Source organism: Eschrichtius robustus, chromosome 15, assembly GCF_028021215.1.
Source record: "Eschrichtius robustus isolate mEscRob2 chromosome 15, mEscRob2.pri, whole genome shotgun sequence".
Lineage (NCBI taxonomy): Eukaryota > Metazoa > Chordata > Mammalia > Artiodactyla > Eschrichtiidae > Eschrichtius > Eschrichtius robustus.
Window position 1 is genome coordinate 37,528,744 of NC_090838.1, and position 26,596 is coordinate 37,555,339.

Below are 26,596 nucleotides of genomic sequence, written 5' to 3' on the forward strand. Positions count from 1 at the left end.
ATAGAAAATAAATAGCAAGGTGGTAGATGTAACCTAATATGATAATTATTTATCAATAATTACATAAATGTAAACGGACTAAGCGCCTCATTTAAAATCTGAATGCCTTGGACATATATCTGGTTCTAATAACATTATTGGCCATTCGGGTTCTAACTTCCTTTTACTGCTTTGCTTTTAACTTTCTTTTTACATTTTCTGGTACCTGTGGATTTCCTTTTCATACTTTTGAGATAGGCTAGATATGAATTATATTTAAATAAGAAATCCCATGTGTTTGGAAGGAGGACAGGGAATCTGGGGGCTGCTTCCAGTGGTTTGGTCCATCATATTGGCAGCTTTATTTTTGAAATTTAAATAATTAATCCATCCTGAATTAATTTTGTTTTAAGGGAACAGATAAGTTTCTAACCTTATTTTATAAATTACTAGCCCGTTGCCCTTATTTGTTAAATAATATAGCCTTTCTCCACTGATTTGAGAAGTTACCTTGATCTCAAACTAAACTATTTTGTACCTTTGTGTACATTACTGAATTTCTATTCTGTTACCATGGTTGTCTGTTTTGTACTATTATTTCCTCTTCACATTATTTCAGCTTTAGTGTCTGGTGGGTGAAGGCTCCTATCATCAACCTTATTTTAGAGCATCATAGCTATTCTATTCACATGAACTATAGAAGAGTTTTGTTAAGTCTAAACATTTTCTGTCTGGACTTTATTTTGGGATAATGTTAAAGATGTAACATAATTGAGGGGAAGAATTGGTATTGAAGTGGTATTAGATTTTTCCTCCTAGAAATGTGACATGCTTATCCACTTATTCAAGACATAAATGTCTCAGCCTTCCCTGGTGGCAGCGGTTAAGAATCCACCTGTCAATGCAGGGGACACGGGTTCGAGTCCTGGTCCGGGAAGATCCTACATGCCTCAGAGCAACTAAGCCCGTGCACCACAACTACTGAGCCTGCACTCTAGAGCCCGCAAGCCACAACTATTGAGCCCGTGAGCCAGAACTACTGAAGCCCGCCCACCTAGAGCCCGTGCTCTGCAACAAGAGAAGCTACTGCCATGAGAAGCCCACGCACAGCAATGAAGAGTAGCCCCCGCTCGCCCCAACTAGAGAAAGCCCACGCGCAGCAACGAAGACCCAACGCAGCCTGAAAAAAAAAAAAAAAATTACATAAATGTCTCTCAGGAAAGTTTTGCAATTTTCTTTGTGTGGATTCTGTATGTTTGTCATAAGGGTATTCCTACATCCATATTTAGGAACTTGTTTTGCTATAGTAAATTAAATCTTTTTATCATATATATTTATATACACATACAGTTTTTCTTGTCCTAAATTTATATTTAATGAAACAAAGTATTAGAAGAAAAGTTTTTCTTTTTAAAAGATCATTAATGTGATATTGTATTCAAATTATTTTTCTTTCTCTTTTTTAGTCAACTATTTTTATTGAGGTATGACATGTATACAGTAAAGTATATAAATGTATTAATCTTAAGTGTTCGTCTTGATGAATTTTTCCATATGTATACCTAGATCAAGGTATGGAATCTTTCTCTCATGCTCCTTCTCCACCTACACCAACCCCTGAGGTAACTATTGTTCATTTTTCTATCAACAGGGAAGAGTTTAGCCTCCTTGTGAATTTAATATAAATCGAATCATGCAGTATGCATTTTAGTGTCTGGATTCTTCCACTCAATATAATATCTTGAGGTTCATTCACTTTGTTGCACTTAGTAGTAGTTTGGACTTTTTCTTTGTTTTGTAGTAGACTACTACTACTACATTAATATGTAGTAGTCTATGTATGTGTGCATATGTGTGTATGTATATATCTATGTGTGTGTACTCATACACATAAATATTTATATACTATATACCACAATTTATCAATTTATTTACCCATTCGCCTATTGACGGGTCTTTGGGTTGTTTCTAGTTTTGGACTATTATGAAAACTCTTGTACCTGTGTTTTTGTGAATAGATGTACACCTTTCAGTTGGGTGTACCTTTCAGTTGGGTGTATACCTGGGTGTAGATTTGCTGGGATATAGAGTGTGCACATGTTAACTTTAATAGATACTATCAAATGATATTCCAAAGTGGTTATACCATCCTACACTCCCACCATCAATGTTTGAGAGGTCCAGTGGCTGCAATCCTCACAGACATTTTGTATTATCAGTCTTTAATTTTAGTCATTCTAGTGGGTCCGCAGTGGCATCTCATTAGGTTTTTTTTTTTTTAATTTTTTTAAAAATTATTTATTTATTTATTTATGGCTGTGTTGGGTCTTCGTTTCTGTGCGAGGGCTTTCTCTAGTTGCGGCAAGCGGGGGCCACTCTTCATCGCGGTGCATGGGCCTCTCACTATCGCGGCCTCTTTTGTTGCGGAGCACAGGCTCCAGACGCGCAGGCTCAGTAGTTGTGGCTCACGGGCCTAGTTGCTCCGCGGCATGTGGGATCTTCCCAGACCAGGGCTCGAACCCATGTCCCCTGCATTAGCAGGCAGATTCTCAACCACTGCACCACCAGGGAAGCCCCTACTCCATCTATTTTGAGGCAAGTGCTTCCACTCTCTGTCCACATTCAACACTCCTGCCAATGTCTACCAGCACTCCACCCCTCACACTAATCGTTTACTCACTATTCATGTTCACGTCCATCGTGGTATACAACTTCCCTAGACCCTACAGTGCCCAGCCCAGTGCTTTGCAAAAAGTAGGCCCTTGGAACAATATTTTCTAGGTGCACAAAATAAGGGAGGAAATGAGGAGAGGGGTCGACATAAAAGATGAGTTACAACTAATACTGAATGTTATATTCTGCAAGGTATAGTATACATACATTAAATTACATTGGATTGCTTTCTAGTAAATACGGTTCTGGGCTTAAAATGGTTTTTCGAGAGGCATTAGAAATTCCTACTTTAGCTTAATCACAATGTTTAGTTTTCTCTTGAAGGCACCTTATTTATTTAATGTCACAACACTAAAATCATTTCATTCTGCAATGTTCAATAAACAGAAAAAAAAAAAAAAAACCCTCAACATCTCTGCTAAATTGTTACCAACAAAGTAAACATTTCTCCCCCAGTTTTTTCCGAGTTGATTAAGCACCAGTATATTTTAAAATGTTTCCCAAGCCTGAGAAAGTCTCCCCTCTGAACATACAACTATTCTGTGTAGAATGTTTTTCCTACCACTTGATTACAATTTGGCAGTAGTTTCTGAATAATTTACAAATTTAAAATTTCTGTGCCCAAAACACACATGTGTTTGCAGCTAAACAAACTTGAAAGAATATGCAAATTGCACTTTTATGTCAAAAATGAGTGAATGCAGCTTCATGCAGAGAAAAAGCTAACTGCCACCCTCATGTTTTTGTTTAGACTAATCTGTGTGCTGTCGCTCCCACATCAGACTGCATCAACATTTTCTTTGGGATATTAGACGTAAATGTTTATGGCTGCAGATAGCCTAGAAGGGATTGGCACTTATTAAAAACGACCCTGGAGTATTTTCTTTGGTTTCCACATAAATATCCCAGGGAAACGTTCAATCAAACGAGGCTGCCAGGTAGAGGGAAACGAACATTGTAGCAGAGCCCTGGGGTCTCCCGGGTCCTGTGAAGTGAGGGGCCCCATCCAAGAATGGAGTATGGAGGCTGAGCCCAGAGAACCGGGCGGAGCTGGCTTCTTTTCACTGTGGAAGATAAGGCAGCAGCGGCTGACTGGAAATGTCTCTCCCTGAGGCCAGGAATCCAACACTCTCCACAGACAAAAAAATTCACATTTAAAAGAGCCATCAAAAAACTAGATACCATATGTGGATTTCATCCCATCTTCAGCTGTAGGGGCCAAGGCTGGGTGTGGTATCAAGACGGGACAACCTCCCATGGGGCAGTTGGTGTCACTCAGGCAGGTGAGAGCCCATCGTATCTTCACAAATGGCAGGAACAGGTTTTCGAAGTTTAGGTCTGGAAATGTTCATTCTTGAATCCAGAAAAAGCTGAGAAACTTATCCTAGGCTCTCGGACACTGAGGATACTTCTAGCTCTCCCTGCTTCAGCTAAAATGTATTCAACATCCACTATGTAAAGGCCCATTAAGTTCTCCTGATAAAAATCACTTTAATGTAATCACCGTCCTCCAGCTTTTACCCTAGACTCCCTGAAATCTAGGGAATGTCATCCCACTCTCAGTGGTCTTCTGCGCCCTCTCATCCACTACAACAGCTAGCACCAAGGTCGCAAACAACCTCCACAAGCCTAATCAAAACGAGCAATTTTCAGTTCCCATCTTATCTTACCTCTCAATGGTATTGAACTCTTGGCCTATCCCTCCTTCTTGAAACCTCTTCTACTGGCTCAGTAACACCATAATCATTTGGTTTCCCTTTATGTCCAGCTACTTCTGTCTCCTTTGCTGGCTCCTTTCTCTCTACACAGTCTTCTTAAGTTGACAGATCAAATGCCATATGATCATTTCAAGAGGCACAAAAAAAGCATTTGACAAAATCCAACACTCCTTCACGTTAAAGACACTCAGCAGACCCGGAACAGAAGGGAACTTCCTTAACCTGATAAAATACTAATACCCGTTGAAAATTAATACAGATATTGGTACCTGGAAGTGGGAGCTGCTCTAATGGATTCCTGAAAATGTGAAAGAAGGAAATTGTGCTGTTTGTGACAGCATGGTTGGACCTAGAGGGCATCATGCTGAGTGAACAAGTCAGAGAGAGAAAGACAAGTACCATATGATCTCACTTATATGTGAAGTCTAGAAAACAAAACAAACGAACAAACAAACCAAAACAGAAACAGATTTGTAGACACAGAACAAACTGGTGTTTGGGAGAGGGCAAGGAGTGAGAAGTTGGTCAAAACAGGTGAAGGGGATTAAGAAATACAAAATTCCAGTTTTAAATAAATAAGCCACGGGGATGTAATATACCACATAAGGAATATAGTCAAGAATACTGTAATAATTCTGCATGGTGAAAGATGGCTACCGGACATATATTGTTGATAATTTTGTGATGTATTTGATTGTCAGATTACTATGTTGTACACCTGAAACTAACATAATATTGTATGTCAATTATACTTCAATTAAAAAAGTCTTTTAAATTAAAAAAACCCAAAATATCTGAAAATGCAGAACTGGCTTTGGAATTCGGCAATGGGCAGAGGCTGGAAGAATTCTGAGGAACGTGAAGAGAGAGTCAGACTGCCTTGAACAAACTGTTAGTAGAAATATAGATGGTAATAAATCTGCCAGTTAGGACTCAGAAGGAAATGAGAAGCACAGTAGAGAAGGTATCACTTGCCTTAGGTAATACCTACATCATCACCAACAGGCTGTTAGTAGAAACGTGGGTGTTAAAGGCAGTGCTATGAAGGCTCAGAAGGGAACGAGGAACATGTTACTGGAAACTGGAGGAAAGGGGATTCTGTTAGATATGGCAGAAAGCTTCGCAGAATTTCGTCCTACAGTTATTTGGAAAGCAGAACTGGTAAATGATGGATTTCGACATTTAGCTGAAATTTCCAAGCAAAGTGTTGAAGGTGGGACCTAGTTTTCTTGCTGCTCATAGTACAATGCAAGAGAAAAGAGACAAATTGAAGCACGAACCGTTTTTTAAAAGAAGGATCTGGGATTTCATGATTTGGGAAATTCTCAGCTTAACCAGATTGCAAAAGATGGTAAGATTAAGAGATTCCCTGTCAGGGAAGAGTATTACTGGAAAGAATTTAAGAGTGTAGCTGGGCAACCTCTTGCTAATACCTCAGAAAAACAAAAAAGTTAGAATATTCAGTTACACAGAAGGCTCTTAGAGATTAAGTGTATAACACATAGATCCCCTCCGCCATCTCAGCAGAAGACAAAAATAGAGGTGGGATTATTTAGGAAGAATCTGGGGAGGGACTTCTTGTCTAAAGACAGAGAGACAGAGTCTTAAGAATTTTATACCAGCAGAAACACTGCCAGCTTGGGCCAATAGGGACAGAGAGCAAAATAAAAGAAGGGTCTTGGACCCCAAAAATTCTTCAGGCAGGAAACAGGCTGATAAAAATACTCAGCGGCAAACACATGTTGCCATTCATGTAAAAAGGAAGGATGACTCAGAATATGGAGCCGCAGGTCGAGGGGTAGAGCCATGGACCCAGAGGTTGGAACTGAGATCCCCAGAACATTATTTCCAGACCTTGTAACCCAGTGGGGTTGGCCTGGCTGGATTTCTACCTTTCGGGGGACCGGTGACTCTTTTTCCTTTTCCTTTTCTCCCTTTTTGAATCAGAATGTCTGTGCCTTTCTTACCTTTGTATTTTGGGAGCATATAACTTGTTTCTTTGCTTTCACTTGTCCACATGGAGAGGAATTCTGCTCCAGGATAGATTATACTGAATCTCGCTCATACCTACATTGATGATTTAGGTGATGGTATTTGGAACTTTTGAACTGAAGAGATATAGGTGAAGTTTTGGATTTGTTGATGCTGTAATGGGTTGAGAATTTAGGGGATCTTGGGATGGGGTAAAAGTATTTTGCCTATGGGACAGACATGAATCTTTGGGGGTCAGAGAATGGAATATGGTGGGCAGAATAATGCCCCCCTAAAGATATCCACATCCTAATCCCTGGAATCTGTGAATATGTTACTTTACGTGGGAAAAGGGACTTTGCAGATGTGACTAACGTTATAGACATTGAGACGGAACCAGTATAATCACTTGAATCCTTAAAATTGAGAACATTTCCTGGTGTATTCAGCCAGAGGAAGATTTTCTTCACTGTGGAAGAAAAATGAGAGAGATGTCACATTGCTAGCTTTGAAAATGGAGAAAGGGGTCCATGAGCCAAGGAATGTGAGTGACCTTTAGAAACTGGAAAAGGCAAAGAAGACTCCCCTAGAGTCCACAGAAAAGAAAACAGCCCACCTGACACCTTGCTTTTAGCTCAGTGAAGCCCATGTTGGACTTGTAAAATATAGAACTGGGAGATAATAAATTTGTATTGTTTTAAGCCATTGAGTTTGCCACAATTAGTTACAGCAGCAAAACAAATACAGTTGTCTGTGAAAAAGCCATAGATAACACCAACTTAATGATGAAAGACAAGGATCAAGAACAAAGACAAAGATCAAGAACAAGACAAGGGGGACTTCCCTGGTGGTGCAGTCGTTAAGAATCCGCCTGCCAATGCAGGGGACATGGGTTTGAGCCCTGGTCGGGGAAGATCCCACATGCCGCGGAGCAACTAAGCCCGTGTGCCACAACTACTGAGCCTGTGCTCTAGAGCCCGCGAGCCACAACTACTGAGCCCGTGCGCCACAACTACTGAGCCTGCGCTCTAGAGCTTGCAACATACAACCACTGAGCCCGTGTGCCACAACTACCGAAGCCTGCGCACCTAGAGCCCGTGCTCTGCAACAAGAGAAGCCACTGCAATGAGAAGTCCGTGCACCGTAACGAAGAGTAGCCCCTGCTCGCCGCAACTAGAGAAAGCCCACGTGCAGCAACAAAGACCTAACGCAGCCAAAAATAAATAAATAAATTTTAAAAATTGTATTAAAAAATTACTCTCAAAAAAAAAACAAGACAAGCTTGTTCATTCTTGCCAGTTCTATTCAACATTATACTGGAGGTTCTAGCCAGGGCAGCTAGGCAGGAAAAAGAAATAAAAGGCATCAAGACTGGAATGGAGAAAGCAAAACTAGCTATGTTTACACATGAAGTGATCTTATATACAGAAAATCCTAAGGAATCCATTAAAAAACTATTAGGACAAATAAACGAGTTCAGCATGGTTGCAGGATATAAGATCAATATGCAAAAATCAATTATATTTCTATAACACTGCCAGTGAACAATCAGAAAATAAAATTAAGAAAATAATTTCTGGGGGCTTCCCTGGTGGTGCAGTGGTTAAGAATCTGCCTGTCAACGCAGGAGACACGGGTTCAAGCCCTGGTCCGGGAAGAGCCCACATGCCACGCAGCAACTAAGCCCGTGCACCACAACTACTGAGCCCGCGCTCTAGAGCCTGTGAGCCACAACTACTGAAGCCTGCCCGCCTAGGGCCCGTGCTCCCAACAAAAGAATCCACTGCAATGAGAAGACCGAGCACAGCAATGAAGAGTGGCTCCCACTTGCCGCAACTAGAGAAAAGCCCGCGCACAGCAACGAAGACCCAATGCAGCCAAAAATAAATAGATAAATTAATAAATTTTAAAAAAAGAAAGAAAAGAATTTCTAATAGCATCAAAAAGAATAAAATACTTAGGAACAAATTTAACAAAACAAGTGCAAGACAAGCCCTGAAGATTACAAAATGTCACCAAAGACTTAAAGAAGACTTAAAAAAATGGAAAGACATCTCATTCTCATGGATTGGAAGACTTTATATTGTTAAGAGTGCAAGCTCCCCAGATTGATCTTCAGGGTCAATGCAATCCCTACAAAAATCTCAGCTGGCTTCTTTGAGAATATTAATGAGCTTATTTTAAAATTCATGTGGAAATTCAAGGGATCTGGAATAGCCAAAACAATCTTGAAAAAGAACAAACTTAGAGGACTCACACTTCCTCATTTCAAAACTTACTACAAAGCTACAGTGACTGTAGTATCGGCATAAAGATAGACATGTAGATCAATGGAATAGAATTGAGAATCCAGAAATAAACCTTTATGGTTTTGGTCAACTGATTCTTGACACAAGGATGTCAAGACAATTCATGGGGAAATAATAGTCTTTTCAATAAATGGTGCTGAGACAAGACAAGGTTGTATGTGAAGGAGACTTGTATGTGAAGGATATTCACATACAGAGGAATGAATTTGGATCCCTACCTCCAAAACATATACAAAAGTTAACTAAAAAGGATCAGAGATCTAAAAGTGAGAGCTAAAACTATAAAACCTTTAGAAGAAAATGTAAGTTTAAATCTTTGTGATCTCAGATTAGGCAGTGATTTCTTATATATGACACCAAAACCACAAATGATAAAAGGAAAAACAGGTAAGATGAAGTTCATCAAAATTAAAAACTTTTGTGCTTCAAAGAACACTGTCAATGAAGTGAAAAGACAACCCACACAGAATGGAAGAAATTTTTTGCAAATCATATATCTGATGAGAGACTTGTATCCAGAAGAAAAAAACTTGTACACTCAGTAATTAAAAAAAAAAAAAAAACATTTTAAAATGGGTAAAAGATTTGAATAGACATTTCTCCAAAGAAGATATACAAATGGTATACATATACCATATGTAGAAGATATACAAAAAAGATATACAAAAGCATATGAAAGAATGTTCAATACCATTAGAGAAATGAGAATCAAAACCACAATGAGGGGGGACTTCCCTGGTGGTCCAGTGGTTAAGACTACACACTCCCAATGCAGGGGGCCCGGGTTCAATCACTGGTCGGGGAGCTAGATCCTGCATGCATGCCGCAGCTAAAGATCTCGCATGCTGCAACAAAGGATCCCGCATGCCACAACAAAGGATCCCGCATGCCACAGCGAAGATCCTGAATCCCGCAACTAAGACCCGGTGCAGCCAGAACAAACAAACAAACAAATAAATAAATATTTTTAAAAAAACACCCACAGTGAGATGTCCCTTCACACTTACTAGGATGACTATAATAAAAAGATGAACAATAACTAGTGCTGATGAGGATGTGGAGAAATTAACTCTCATACATTGTGGTGGGAATGTAAAATGATGCAGCTGTTTTGTGAAAATGGTTTGGCTGTTCCTCAGAAAGTTAAACATACAGTTACTTTATGACCCAGCAATTTTATTTCTAGGTATATAAGGGAATTTAAAACATGTTCACACAAAAACTTGTTCATAGCAGACTTATTCATAATAGCCAAAAAATGGAAACAACCCACATATCCATCAATTAATAAATGGATAAACAAAATGGATATTTATTTATATATATATATACACCATGGGATTTTATTCAGCTGTAGTAAGGGAAAAAATATACAGCTAGATGCTACAACATGGACAAACCTCAAAATCATCAGGCTAAGTGAGAGAAGTGAGACACAAAACGTTCAGAATAGCAAATTCATAGATACACAAAGCAGATTAGTGGCCGCCAGAGGCTGGGGGTGGAAATGGAGAGTGACCGCTAATAGGTACAGGGCTACTGTTTGAGGTGACCAAAACATTCTGGAATTAGATAACTGTGGTGGTCGCACAACTCTGGGAATATATTAAAATACTGAACTGTATATTTTAAAAGGCTGAATTTTAGGTATGTGAATTATACCTCAATAAAGTTGTTACGTATTTATTTTCTTTAAAAAAAACAGCTTATGAACTTCAAGCTTTGGTCCTAAATCCTATTCTTTTCTATACTCTCTCTAGGCAATTCCTTCAAGAACCATAGCTCCAACTGAAATTGATTTACCTGTCAACCTCAAGTGTATATGACAGGTGACTCCTCTGAGTTCCTCTGAATTTCCAACTGGAAGTTTCAAAAGCACCTCTAATTCACCATGACCAAGACTAAATTTTGCTTTCCCATTTGCCACCAAAGTCTGGTCTTCCTTCAGTGTTACCTGTTCAGCAAATGGCATCAACATCCACTGAGTTGGAAATAGAAATGGCACTGCCTTTTCCTTAATGCCTTGTTAGTATTGAGGAAGTCCAGTAAATGACAGTCCTTTTCTGCTCAAGTTGATATTCTATGATGTCAGGTTGATATGGACAAATATTTCAGTCGGCTTCATGACTGACAAAGCCAATACTGGAAAATGTAGTTTGGTTGCATAGTGCCTGGTGATTTCTCAACACTGAACCACGGATGCAGGCAGACTGAACACCCATTCATTAGCAGAACCAATTACTGCAGCCTCCCATACAGGGCCCTGCCTCTGCAAAACTTAGGCTCTCAGTAGAAAATACACTTGCCTACTATGCATATTTCTTACTAAAGAAAGGTAGGTAATAAACTGTATTCAACTTGGAGCTGAACTTGAGTGAGTTTTCCTTCCAAGAGGCACCACGGAGATTATTCTGCCATGACTGTTGAACTTCCGGGAAGATTTTGAAAACCCACACTGCAAATGGGAAGGCCCTTCATGCTTCATGAGTGTTAGGTGAATGACTCTGAGTATTTGACAGTGGGGAGGTCTGTGCTTTCTTCTATAAAGATTTTATGGCGGTGACAGTGGGATGAGAGCATTTCTCACATGTGGCAGAGCAGAGGCCACCTCGTGCAGCTCTCCCACGCTTGCAGCAGTAAACCTTTTGTGGCAGTCCTGCTATCTTGCACACCACGTATACCTGCTTGTGCTAATTTTGGTCTTAATTTGCTCTCCCTAAAGGAGGGATACAAATGGTATCTGATCTCACAACTGTGCATGTAGCCATAAGACTTTTGATCCTAAGCCCTCTTGAGTTTTGAGGTTTTCTTTTTCTTTTATTTATTTATTTATTTATTTATTTTTGGCTGCGTTGAATCTTCATTGCTGCATGCGGGCTTTCTCTAGTTGCGGCGAGCGGGGGCTACTCTTCATTGTGGTGTGCGGGCTTCTCATTGCGGTGGCTTCTCTTGCTGCAGAGCGTGGGCCCTAGGTGCGCGGGCCCAGTAGTTGTGGCTTGAGGGCTCTAGAGCACAGGCTCAGTAGTTGTGGCGCACGGGCTTAGTTGCTCCGCGGCATGTGGGATCTTCCTGGACCAGGGCTCGAACGTGTATCCCCTGCACTGGCAGGTGGATTCTTAACCACTGCGCCACCAGGGAAGCCCGAGTTTTGATGTTTTCCTCCTCCACTTGTAGGGGCCAGATTTAACTTACGTGACTAGTTACTTATTGGCTGTGTGCTAGGCTCCTACATGGACCACATCTGGGTTATCCTATCTGTACCCACTGTTGGGTGGTGATGGACACTTGGACTTGGTCAGCCTCAACCATCTGAGCTGTAACATGCCTCTGCTCATTGTTAGGATTTAGCCTAATGGCAGTATAAGCTACCCTGTGTATTTGCTGAAAAGCATAACATACTGAGCCCTGCAGAGACACTAAAAGGTATGCTGCCAGACTCACAATTCTGCCCTTCTTTCCAAAGCTTTGCTGGAGAAGCCTTAGACCAGGAGTAGAGAGGGAGAGGTGTAGAGGAATGCATTTTGGAGAAGGTTCATTTTATCCTCTCTTCTGCTGACAAGAATTGTTGGGTGTTCAGTTGAGCGTGTTGCGTCCTGACCTTGACCCTTGCCCTTTCCTGCTCTTTCAGAGCCCAGTTGTCCTACAGAGGCTGACCACATACTGCCTAAGCTCCATGCCTTTTATGTGGCCCAGCTCACGCTGTTGGTGGCCAATAAACACAAGCTCATCAGGTAAGAGCACAGGCTTTGGGGGTCAGACAGCCTTGAGTTTGACTACGGTGTGACCTTGGGCAAGTTACTTTACCTTTCTGAATCCCTGTTTCCTCATTTGGAAAACTGAGATAATAATACCAACTCCCTCATGAGGTAGGGAGACGAAGAAATGAGCTAATGTAGGTAAAGCAGAGTGCCTGGGACATGCAGGGGTCCAATAAATGTTAGCTGTCACCACCACCGTGATCATCATTCATTTTCATCATCATGATTGTATCCATCAGTTTTAGCTGCAAGTGACAGAAGTCCATCTCAAATGAATTTAAGCAAAAAGGAAAATATTTTGGCTTAGTTAATTGAAAATTCCAGGCACAGGCTGAATCCAGAGTTTCAACAATGTCATCTGTGCTCAATCTCTCTCTGTCCAAATCACTCCACTTTCCCCTGTCTTGACTTCATCCTCCAGTGGGTGACTGAAACGCAGCTGGGGGACTCTAGCCTGCAGAGGCCCACCTGCCTTCTCTTCCCACCGAAGGCTTGTGTAAATGCATGTGGAAACGCCAGCCCACATGTCCAAGCTCCATCCACACCCACCTCCCAGCGAACAGCCTCCCTTGGCCACCCCTCCTCCTCTGAAAGACAGACCTGGGGAAGAGGCTTCCACAGGCTCTGGAAACAGATTCAGGGCTGTTTGGGCAGGGAAGTCTGGGGTCCTGGTATCAGGAACGTGGCCTGTAAATGGGAGTAGAAAGGATGCAGACTCTGGATGGGCGTGTTCACGTGGTCCCACAGAATCATCACCCCAGGAGGAAGGGCAGGGCTGGATGAGGGCTGAGCAGGGCCTTCTAACGCGCAGGGGCTCTGGTTTCCAGGTCCAAGAGAGCTATTTACTTTTTATATAGTACATGTTTCATATGGCGATTGTTGTGGAACGGTCTGAAAGCAATTCAAGACAGGATACCATTCAGTGTTGTGGAGTAAGAAAGAAAGGATTCCTTGAGAAGGAGGCCTTGGAGGATGGGAAGATCAAGATAGACCAGGACATAGAGAAGGGCATTCCAGGTGAGGAGAGCAATGTGAAAAAAGGCCATGAGGTCAGATGGGGTCTACTGTGTTGGGTCAATGGGGAGCTCAGTCTAGTAAGACAGAAGGTGTCTGCTGGGAGAAACAGATGATGGCCCATGGGGCCTACTGGTAGAAGCTTCTTAGAAAAGCTCTAAAGGGGAGTCCAGGTCCAAACCTGTTATAATAAGAACTGGGGAGACTTTGAAGGTTTGTGAATAGAGGATGCTGGTTGAAAGTGGTGTTTGAGAAGCTGGACCTGGCAAGCGCCATGTTGGTGGACCAAGGGGCCCAACCAGAGCTGAGATATGGGGGAGTTGGTGAGGAACCAGACAAGGACCACTGTGAGGATGATGAGTGGGGGCGGGGGAGGAGTGGGGGGAGGAAGAGAGCTCTTATGCATGGTCAGTGGAAGAGGGTAAGACGGCAAAGGGACCACATCCAGAGCTGATGTCACCAGGAAAAACAAATGCCTAGCCCTAGCCCCGAGTGAGCTGTGTACAAATTCTTCCCAAGTTGAGCTGCCAGGACAGACGGGATGGACACATGTCCAGTCTTATTTGTGGTTAAGATGACCAACTTAACTGCACCAGGTGTTTGCTTTTCATTTTTGTTCCAGTCCCCTGATGGGCAAATGAAATTCAGTGAGTCCATGTGACCTGACCTGGCTGCGGTTACTGCGTCTGGGTGTCCTGTGGGCAGAGCTGGCGCCTCAGGCTGAGGCTGACGCGCTGGTGAAGTTCCTGTGGGCAGAACTGAGGGCTTTTCCCTGGCTGGTTTGCTGGGCGGTTTGTAGGGCCTTGTCTGTTGACCGGGGGTGAATGCAAACTGGAATGTATTTGTAAAGGGGGCTTCCAGGCCTGTACCCACCGGCTTCTCATCTGAGCAAGGGGAAACGCAGGCGTCTGGCCAGCCACGAGACTGTAGCTACGGGCCAACAGGTCCAGGCAGGCCCCTGCGGAGCTGTGGCTCCTAGAGCATGAAGCACTCAAAGGGACCAAGGGTGTTCCTGGGTGAGAAAAAAATCATGCCAGGCCATGTGATTCCCCCCAAGCCTTTAAGCCAGGCAATTTGTAATTATGCGGTATCCATCAACTTACAATTATTTATTTATTCCCTGTTCTGTGTCTGCATTGTTGATACCACATGAGAAGCAGAAGAAATCCAAATGACTTCTGAAGAGTCTAGGAGTTTAAGTATGAGGACTTGGGTTCAAGTCCAGCTCTACCCTGTACCACATAAATGGACATTAACAAGTCCTTTAACTTCTCTTGTCCTCAGTTTCCTTATCTGTAAAATGGGCACAGAAACACAATCTATTTAACAATGTTGATGTGAGAGATACATGAGATAGATAATGATATATAATAAGCAGGCAGGTGTTTATTCTAATCTAATAAATGGAGATTAATGTAGTTTCTAATTTTACAATATTTGTTAAAATAATAAAATTTGTTCTGAAAGTCAGTGAGTTCTGTGAAACTTTTCCTTGCTCTTAAAAAACAAGTAAACTGATTAGGGAACTAAAACTAACACACGTGTAACAGGAATGAATATAAGAGAAAGAAAATATACCATATTTTGTGAAACAGAGGATAAGAGCCACTTGACATTTTCTCAATATTGGGCCAAATAAATTTGGTCATTTTCTTCCTTTCTTACTGCCACCTACCTCTTTGGAAGCATCTGGCTTCCCCCTAAGTTCCTAAAGGTGGGAAATATCTACAGTCAGAAGCTACTGTCCTCTCAGCCCCTGTTTACAGATGGGACAACCAAGGCCCGGGAAGGGGAGGAGTCTTGTACTGCAAAGATTGCACCTTTAGGAAGTGGTAGGGCTGGGACTTGACCACAGGACTTCTGGCTCTTTCCATCCACTCTATTGCCCTCTGACCTGGAAGTTATCTTCCGCTGTAAGATCTGGGTCATTGAAGGGGGGACCACTGGCTCCTTACCCACTTCATTGCAGGCCATGCCTTGCTTTCCTTCCCTGGGCGCGTCCCTCACAAATGACCATAGGGACAGAAATCACTGTCTTTGAAAATATTAATTTTGGAGTTAAAAAAAAAAAAACCCAAACAACAAAACAGAGCAATGGGGATTTTCAAATGGCAACGAGGTAGAGAGACAGGTAAAACCCCCTGTAGTGATTCTGTCCCCGAGCAGGGGCCTGTCCACTGTGACCTTAGACCTTCCCGGTCCACACAACCCACGGCCCATAGCTGTGGCTGCTCTCTGAGCAATCTCCAACCAGAAAAGATCTTGCAGAAATGCCTGACTGTGACCTGTGGCTGGGAAGGATGAGGAGGGTGGGGCTGTCAGGGTAGCTACAGCAATAAGGATGTCCCTTCAGGTGCTTTGGTGGTGGTAGTGGGCGTCCAGGTGGAGAGGAGCGGCCACCAGCCTCCCCCCGAGCTGAGCGCTGGAACTGGGGGCAGCCAAGAACTCTGCTTGGTTTTGCCATTTCCCTATCTGGCAGGAGTTGCTAATCCTTCATTACTAAAAATAACTTCTTTATCCAGGACCCAATCAGCATGAAACCTCATATCATTCGGATGCTATTTCTTCCAATCCTGTATGGTTACTGATTTTCCTAATGATGTCCCTGAGGCCCTGCAACACCCTGGAATGCTTTCTGAATCACTGAGGGAGAATGCAGCTGTGTTCAGTCTAGTTTTAATGTGATGTGATTCTTACTTGTTTTTCCAAAGCATCGAATAAAAGGCAACTCTCATGGGAACTACCCAAATGTTGTAGAGAAACAAAAGACACCTGTCTATGGAATGACAGTACATCTGGTCATTTCAGCCACTTCCGGGCACCTGCACGTCCACGTCAGTCCATGCGTATCTGCTCAGCTCTGGTTAGAGCTGTGAGGTTGGGTGTTTGTGGAAGTGGTGTGAGGCCTGCATTTTTTGTGTATCCTGCTCCCCTCGTTTGACTGCAAAGTTCTCAAGGGTGAGGAACATTTCTCATCCTTTGTCTTCCAAACATGTTTTGCTGATGACTGTGGTCACTCCAGGAGCCGAGTCCCTGGGGCTGCTGAGCTCACTGCAGGGCCCACTCTGGCAGGATACCTGCCTATTCCTTGCAGACTCGTGTCACCTGCATAAATGTAAACCTGCCTCCCTAAGGTGGCAAATCTTGGCCCTTTCCCTGGAACTGTCTGCCAGCGCTTCTCTCAAGGAGAGCTATGCACTCCCTAGTTTCTGCCCGCTCTCCTCACAGGCTGCCTTAGTTACACTATCTGCCTCCAGGGACCAGACGTGGCGAACAGATGAGGGGAACTGGCTGGCAGGGCAGAGGCGATAGGAAACATGGGTAGCGAGATGGTAGGAAGCACAGATGGTCTTTGCCCTCTTTCCATGAAGTGGCTCCTATAACATAAGGCCCTTCAGGGCCAGGATCTTCCATGCCCAGTTCACCTTTATATCACCAGCACTGAGGAAAGTGCTCTGCCTATGCTCAATAAATATTTGCGGAAGGAATAGGACTTGGGGTCCCAAGTCAGCTCAGACATTCATGAGCTCGGTGCATCATTCACTGTCCTCATCTCTAAACTGAGGGGGCTACTTTTGTAGTTCATTTACTGTATCATATTTCATTGCCTAAATCTCGAAACATAATGTTGAGTAGGAAATAAAAGTAAGTAGTAGACAATGGCATGCAATAAAGTAAGTAGTAGACAATGACATGCAATATTACCATTTTCCAAAGCTCAGGAGACAAGCAAAATAACATGATATGGTCTTTAGAGATAGATTGTGTATCATCAGCCATTGCCACAATAATGCTGCATAGCAAACTAGTCCAAAGCTCAGTGGCTTACAACATTCATGTATTCTCACTCGGGCATTGTGGATTGGCTGGGAGTTGGCTGATCTAGTCTGGACTCAGTTGGGTTTGGTTCTGACTTCAGGTTGGGTCCAGGTCGGCTGCACGTGTCTCTCATTCTCCTTGGACCAGCAGATAAGCTCTGGAGCACATTCTCATAGCAGAGGCAGGAATACAAGAGGAGAAAGTGGAAACATGTGATGCCTCTTGAGACCTAGGCTCAGAATTGGCATCTATCAATGCCTACAACACTCCCCTGGCCAAAGCAAACCTAAATCATTGGGCGGGGAAATGTATTCCACCTCGCACGGGAGGAACTGCAAAGTCATATGTCAAAGGGTATCTAAAGGACTTGGAGCAATAATGTAATCTACCTCGCAAACATCGCTGGCAAAAGTATAAAAATAATCAAGGGAACGATAAATACAAGATTCAAGATAGTGGTTATTTCTACGGAGGAGGTGTGAGAAAGGAATGGGAGGAGACTTAATTGTAATGGTCTAGTTCTAAGAGGGCATGGTGGGTTCACAGGTTTTATGATTACTACGTGTTCAGCTGCACCCCACGGGCCTGCAAGCCTTATAGTTGCCCAGTTGCGAGATTGAAGAAAAAGCCCAGAGGCAGTGACAGAGATGTCAGTGGATTGTTGGACAGGGAATCTTACAAGTCTGAAGCAAAAGTCCTGGAGCAACACCCCACTGTGTACAGCAGACAGCAAGAAGGACAGGGCAGCAGTCTTTCCTACCGGAGGGAGGCGACGGGGAGAAGGAGGCTACCAGTTAAAGGGGGAAGTGACTGTCAGGTTGGCTCATCAGTTACCAGGGAAACCAGCAGCTGGGGCAGAGGGCAAGCATGTAGGCAGTTACTGATTAAGTCCTAAAATTAAGAGGATCGGACAGTCATGTGAGTAGGGTGTAGGTGAAACAGGGACTGGTCAAACAGATGTACAGAGAGAGCAAGAGAACAGCCATCTTGAATGCCCTGACCATAAACTATGGTTTGTAATTTATGTAGATATTATTCTGTCCATGTCAAATCTTACCTAATAAAAACAGTAAGTTTAAATAAATACTGGATGCGATACACTGATAGGAGAAGTTCTTTCCAGTGCTGACATTGTATGCCCTACAATTTTAAGGTAAACAGGAGCTGAGAGCTCTCCTTTGACGATGGAAAGCCTCTGAATAGTCAGCAGTAGTCCTGACTACCCAGCACCCAGAAATCAACCCGTGCTGGTTCTGTCTCAGGTCCAGTGGGGAAAATGAGAAGATATGTCCTCTGCACTTAGGGCTACGGGAAGTCTCTAGAAAACAATGTGGATGGCAGCTGAGATAGTACTGAGATCCCTGGCTTTGATTCCAATCTCACTGGCTTTAACTCTTAACTGAGACAACTCACCAGCTGTGCAGCCTTGGGAATATTACTTAGCCTTTTGGAGTCTATTTCCTTACATAAGACAACTGTACCTTGGAGGGTCGCTATGGATCCTTGAATAAGTGAGTTTCTATTTTCTATTTGCTTTCTGATGTTGAGCAGAGAGGCCATCTTAGTTAATTAGTTAGATAGTGAGTTGCAAAGTCTGATACCTGTGTTTGACTCTCACCTGTGCTGCTTATAAGGCTGGGTCCTCAGGCAGTGATTTAACTTTTCCAAATCTCCATTGCCTTCTGTAATGTGGTGATGCTAATATTTTTCTTCAAAAGGCATGTTGGGTTTAAATTAGGTAGTGTGTACCATGAATCTGACGCATGTAGGGGCGTTCAGTAAATGTTAATCCCTTTCCCCTCCTGCTTCCAGCTTCTACACAGCTTCTTTCTGGCTGTGGCTCAAAGGGGATGGGGGAAAAAGGTCAAGTTCACAGCCAGGTGTCTTAAGGAGAATCCCAGTCCCCTTGGTTCCAACGGTAGGGGTGTCTCAGGTGTGGGTACTGGGAGGGGGGTTGGACCCAGGGAGGGATTATGTTTTCCATTACCCAAACATCTCCAATTTCAGCCTCCAATTTGGGGAAGCAAGATCATTTTGGGTCCCCACACAGTATCTGTCTCTGGAACTGATTATCTGCTTTGTTAAGTTCAGAGGCATTCTGATAAGGGTAATTGAATTAGGCTTCTCGGGATGGGAGAGGGGCTCCTACAAGCAGGCCTGCTGCCACAGTAGGGGGTCTCTCTATCCAGGCCCTGCAGGCAGGCTCTCCCTCCACACTCCTCTATGGAGCACGCCCTCCTGGGGTGCTCAGCGCCTTGGGCTTTGCCTTTGAAGATCTTTGCAGAGAAACCTCTCACACTCTCCACACTTGCAAGGCCATCGTGCTCCCCTGGGGTCCTGCCCTGAATCTGTTCCCAGCCCAATTTGGAGGCGTGGGGTATGGGGGGAAGGGAGGGGAGAGGAGTCTTCCCTTGAGGCAGAGGAATTCCTGGAGGTCAAGGAAATGTCTTTCCCGGGGACAAAAGAGCAGGAGGTCAAGGTTCAAATGATGTTGACCTAAATTTTTCCCAATTCCAGAGAGTTTCTCTCTCAGGAGAACTTGCCTCCACTCTCCCAACAATCTTGGCAGGACTCTGCCCACCTGAAATGACAGAAGCCCGGTCATTTGTGGATATGACTGTGACAGCAACCACTCAAGTTTTCAAAAATCAGCAGGCTGCAAGAAAAGTTGTATGATTCCCCAAATGTGTGCAGACTCAGCCGTCATTTCTCACACTTCATTATGGTCTCCACACACCCCCTCTCTCCCCGTTTCATGACCAGCACTGAGAAAATCACAGGCTTGTTGTCTATTGTTGCATACCTCTGAGGGGTTGTTTCTTCTTCCTCCCACCAAACCAGGGTCCCATGGAAACTCAGCACAAAAAGGGTGACAGAGCAAAGTGACTGCCCAGTGTGCCCCTCAGGGCTCTCGGTTCCATGATCTGTGGGTCCCACGCTACTTCTCTAACTTCTGCCCCACCAACCACCCTGTCTATCCACCTCCGGAGGAGCCACTGAGCTCCCATCATTATTATAAACAAAAGTGATGCAGTTTTAGAGACCACTAGAAGAGATGTGGGTTCGAATCCTGACTACTTGTGTGATCTTTGGCAAGTTAGTAACTTGGGAGGATTGGCAATAAAACAGATGTTCTCAAGCTTTCTCAGTTTATGGTGTCCTCAGTACGTCAGTCATCTTTTCAGTGTCTCTAGGCCTTAAGAAACACATAAGAGTCCCATTTACTAAAAGTTAGAATCAAATAGGAACCCTCTTACACTGTTGGTGGGAATGTAAATTGGTGCAGCCATTACGGAGAACAGTATGGCGGTTCCTTAAAAAACTAAAAATAGAGCTGCCATATGATCCTGAAATCCCACTCCTGGGCATATATCTGGAGAAAAACTTAATTTGAAAAGATACATGCCCCCCAATGTTCATAGATGCACTATCTACGATAGCCAAGACATGGAAGCAACCTAAGTGTTCATTGAGAGATGAATGGATAAAGAAGATGTGGCATATATATATATATATATATATATATATATACATATATATATATTACTCAGTCATAAAAAAGAATGAAATAATGCCATCTGCAGCAACATGGATGGACCTAGAGATTATCATACTGAGTGAAATAAGTTAGACACAGAAAGACAAATCTCATATGATGTCACTTATATGTGGAATCTAAAAAAAACATACAAAAGAACTTATTTGCAAAACAAAAGTAGAGTCATGGATGTAGAAAACAAACTTATGGTTACCAGGGGATAAGAGTGGGGGAGGAATAAACTGGGAGACTGAGATTGACATATACACACTACTATATATAAAATACATAACTAATAAGAACCTGCTGTATAGCACAGGAGACTGTACTCAATATTGTGTAATAACCTATAATGGAAGAGAATGTAAAAAAAAAGAATATATATATATCTCTCTGAATCACTTTGCTGTACACCTGAAACTAACACAACACTGTAAATCAACTATATTTCAATGAAAATTTAAAAAAAATTAGGACCAAACAACTTAAATATCTATGTCTTGACAAAATAATAAATATATATTAAAAGAAAGAAGTAGTAGTTTTATTTCATTCTTAAGTTAACAACAATTACTTATTAATGAGATGCATGCACCTCTTGCAACTTCTCAGACCTTGCAATCTGATGGGACCCTGCTGCCCTCATCCCTTGTTCCATGCTGATTTTCATATGGTTCTTGTTTATTTATTGCAGCTGCCACCAGAGAGCCAGCTCCACAAGATATGACATCATGGAAAGGAATGTAGTGTGATCTCACGTTAAAACTGTGAACTACCTCGAGCTAGTAGTTTGTACAGTGTCTAACAGATATTGAGTATCATATGTTTCCTTCAAAATCTAAAATAATTCCCAGTTCCCCCGTGAGTTTGCTGCAGCACCCCAGAGTGGGGAGTATAACACTCATGTTTGAGAAATGCCTAACATATTATAGGTGCTTAAAAAAAGGTAGCTATTATTATTTCTCTTTAAACTTTTAAAGTTACTGTTGGTTGACTTATGACTGCATTGCCATGCCACCAGACTAGACTACAATCTCATTGAAGGCTATCTTATCCAGCTAAGATAGTCTTCAATGAGACTGGCACTTAGTAAGTGTTCAATAAATGTTTCTAGATTGGATGGATGGATGGATGCCTTTTGGACCATCCATCTGTTGGCTCATTCATACTAATATCCATCTGTCCATCCATCCATCGATCCATCCATCGATCCATCCATCCATCCATCCATCCATCCATCCAACCATGAATGTATCCAATCAGCAGTAGAAAGTTGACTCTGCTGTCAGCTAGAACTGCCTTCCATCCTCTGCCCCCCTCTAGTGGATGGTGTTGGCTTCTCCTTGCCTTCTTGTCCTACCTCATGTTGCCTTGAGGAACCATCATTCTTTGGGCTCCAGCTCTGGAATTGTTCTTTCATGTGTGTAACTTTTTTTCTCAAAGGTCTCTGCAAATTCCTCAAGGATAGAAACAGGTCTAATTCACTGAATCCCCATACTTTTTCCAACATGGAACGTTCCCTACAGGACTGAACATAAAGTAGGTGCTCAGTAAGTACTTGTTAAGTGAATTATTTGATTTATGCTATGGCTCTATGTAACAAACCAATGTCAACATTTTGATCAATTTGTCTAGTGACTCAATTACAAAAATTGGGCCGGTAGTGACTATCTCATACATAGAAGGAAGGAGGAATTAGGATGACTTCGGCAGTCAGTGAGGGCTTCGCTGAGAAGGAGTGTTGAGTGTTGAGTGGTGGGCAGGATTCAGAGGCGCTGAGGAATGAGGCAGGCATTCAGGATCGGGATAGTGGGCACAGCATGAGAAATGGCCTGAAGGAGGAAATGGACTTGGTGTGAAACAAAAGGCTTAACTGGATAGAGAAGGAATGAGATGGCGTCATGTGGAATAACATTGGATTAGCAATTTCGAAGATATTGAAAGCTAGGGAGAAGTATTTAAAAATGTGAACATTAGTAGTTAAGTGGAAGGTATACCATACATTTGATTGTGTAAAGGTGGTTGCACCATATTGAATCACTTTACCTAAAGAAGAGGGACAAGGGGTAGAGGGGAAACGAAAATAATATGCCCTGTTGCAGGAGAGCTCCAAATGAAAACATTTTGCTGGGGTCTAACTGGCCATAGGTCTGATGGTTTTCTATCCACCGCACAAGTAAATAGCTCAAGGGCAGGCTGCCGGCCAGCGTAAAACTTTGTGTGGAAAATACTGCCAGTGTGGCTATGGAAAATGCCCTCTTGCTGACCATAATTATACAGAATGTGTGCAAATAAAAGCTGAAGGAAAACACTTTTGCAGAGGTGTATTTTTTCTGTTCTTATTTTGACAGAGTGGAAGACAAATTCACAGACGTTTTTCTCAGTCTCCCCGTTGGGGCAGAATGAGCTCATGTGGCAAGGCTGGGCTGGGGCTTGGGTTTCAGAGAGAGACCCCAAACTAGCTTCTACACAGAGGCCTACACTTATGGGTCTTTCAGACCTGAGGTAGCCTCGGGGCAGCAGGGGGATTGTTGAGGAGGAGCCCGAAGAGGCATTGCCTTGTTTAGCTCTGCCTAACCAACAAGATTTGGTCTTATTCAGCCAAAGGGAGATGGGAGAGGTTGGGATGTTCAAACTATGATACCCACCTTTTAAGGTTAACTTCAGTGGAAGGTGATTCCTCTCCTTCTTCAGCTGTTTCCTGGGTTTCCCATCAGAGATAACCTCTAACTCTGAAGAAGCCCTCTCCAAGTGGCAAGATGGCAGATTTGGTTTCTTCAAATTTTACAATTGCCCTTCCAGAAAGTTGTCCTTTCTCCTCTTTTCTTTGACGTTTTTAGGAATACTTGAGTGGAAAATCCTCAGGTGAAAACCCTGTATTTTCCGGTCTGGCTGTGATACATTCACAGATTACCTGGCCCCTTCAGGGCTGGGCTCCAAAGTGCCAAGGGGCAAAGGACCATCAAAGAAGAGGCACACCCAAGGTCCCTGCAGTTGTAGAAGTTTTGGTTCAGGAGCATGTGCTCTGGAGGTGGAAATGGATCAGGAACGGGAAAGCTAGAAGGAACAATGGCAGCCCTGGAGACCCGCCCTCTCTGCCAACATTTCTTGTTCTGTCTGCCTGTCTGTTCCATTCTCCTCTCTGCTCACTCATAGTTTGTTATTTCACCCTGCATATGGCCCATCATGACTGCTGGCTCCCTTCACTTGTGGCAACTCTCTAGACAACTTTTGGTCTCTGTTTCCAAAGCTAACTGGTTGTTTCTCTGTGTCTTAAGAGAAATATAACTGGCCCAACTGCTCTCGATCATTTTTGGGGGGCAGGGCCTAGTGCCCTGGTCAGCCTGTGGCTTGACTGCCCTTGTGTTGGGCACCCACCCAGAGTGCAGTCAGCTGAGGAGTGGGCAACATGCCACTTAGGAGGAGAGACTGTGAGTTGGGGTGTGGATAAAGCAGGCAATGATCGCCATCTCTAATGCAATAGTTATTCTGAACAGCACTGGCGGACAAGGTTATGTCAGGGACTACACACACACGTAGTTTTTATCAGTTTAGCTAACATTTGCTTGACTTGTGAAAAATATTTTTATAGGAATAAAAAACCTGGCTTTGAATACCACGTGACTGTGATATAGTCTAAGACACATAGGTGTGTTTATACCCAATAATATCCAAATAACTTGGCAAAGAATAGAAACTCTTTAGTATCATGTTGGGAAAAAAAAAGAACACATTCCGTCAAAAACAAAGAAAAATGATCTGACTGACTGAACTTTTAAAAATTTGCTTTTTAAACAAAATTTCTTCTGCCCAAGGGAGAGAGGAGAAATAGTAATGTTTAGGTTACAATCTCCATTTCTTTTTCAACTTAACTTCCTGGGAGGACAACCCTCCTTTGTTCCAACCCATCCTTTGGGATACGTAAATGCGACCAGGACCTGTGCGCATGCATTCAGCATACTCTGGACCCTGTGGCAGGTCCCCTCAGTTACAGCAGATATTGTACTCAGGCATAGCAGAGGGATACACAAAAGGGTGGGCATGTCATTTAGCATTAGGTTTGGCTACTTGTAACTAACATCCAAAAGAGCAGTGGATTAGACAAAGAAGTTCGTTTCTCTCTCAAGTAAAAGTTCAGGACAACGGAGTGGCTTTACTTCACAAAACCCTCAGGAACCCAGATTCATTCTGGGTTCTCCCCATTTGGGGGATCTCCAGTTCACAGGCTGGTCCCCCTGCTGTGGTCGAGAATGGAGTGCCCCCTGCCACGTCTCTGTTACAAGCAGCAGGGAAGAGGAAGAGGGGAAGAGGTAGCAGAGGGCAGGCACCAGCTATCTTTTAAGGAAGGTCCTTAGAATCTGCCACATAAACTTCTACTTGCATCCCATTGGTCACATGGCCACACCGAGCTACCAGAGAGGCTGGGAAATGTAGTCTTTATTCCAGATGGCCATTTGCCAGCTAAAATTTCTACTACTATGTATATTAGTCAGGGTTCTCCAGAGAAACAAAACCAATAGGATGCATTTATATGTAAAAAGCAACTTGTTATAAGGAACTGGCTCATGTGAGCATGGAGGCTGGCAAGTCCAAAATCCTCAGAGTGGGCTGGCAGGCTGGAAAGCCAGAAGAGCTGAGGCTGGAGTTCCAGTTTGAAGACCAGCAGGCTGGAGAATTCTTTCTTGCTGCCAGTCTTCGTATTCTATTCAGGCCTTCAACTGATGGGAAGAGGCTCACCCACATTATGGAGGGCAATCTGCTTTATTCAAAGTCCACTGATTTAAATGTTAATCTCATTCGAAAACATCCTTACAGAAACAACCAGAATAATGTTTGATCAAATACCTAAGCACCATGGCCCAGCCATGTTGACACATAAATGACACCTATGTGTCATTTATGTGTCAACATAAGTGATGGCTATTGGGGGACAACAGCAGTCCCTGTCACACTGGAGATCGGCAACTTCTACTCTGAGCAAGAATGTTAAAAATCCCTGAGGGCAATGACTGTGTTTGTATTGGTCACCACTGTATTTCAGTGATTTTCATAATACTTTGCACAATAATGGTGACCATTATTTGTTGAGTGAATATTGTTTGTTTAATAAGGAACAAAATTAATGTATAGAGAGGATTAAAATGAGTTGGAACCACAGATGAGAACAGGATCAGCAAACTCTATAAAAGGGCAGAGAATAAATATTTTCAGTTTTGTGGGCCATATGGTCTCTGCCCAAATCCTCAACTCTGCGACTGTAGGGGAGAGCGGCGCACACAATGTGTAAATGAATGAGCAGCGCTGACCCACAGACAGTCGTTTGCCAACCCCTGGACTAGAATATCAGAGCTGGGAAGGGCCTAACCTCTCATTTTATAGGAAACTGGAGTTAATTGGCTTGGTCAAGGTTACACATGGGTAAGTGGCAGGAGGGAATAGATGGGAATCTGGGAATAGATGATAGGTCTCCTAACTCCTTGTTCAGCGCTTAAGCCCTATCATTCAAAAATTAATTTTTGAGGGTCAACAGTGTAGAATGGACAGCTCCTGCTCCTCACTCAGTGTCATAGACCTTGGAAGAACAAGATGTGTGTGTATGTCTATGTGTGTGGCTTGTGTGAGGGGTATGTGTGTGAGTGGTATGTATGTAGGGTGTGTGTGTGAATGTGTGTGGTATGAGTGTGGTGTGTATGTGTGGATTGTGTGTGATGTGTGAGGTGTGTGTGTATGTGTGTGTGTGTATGTGGTGTGTGTTGTGGTATGGGGGCGCTTGTGTGGTTTGTGTACATGTTGACAGTCATGGGGAAGGATTATTAT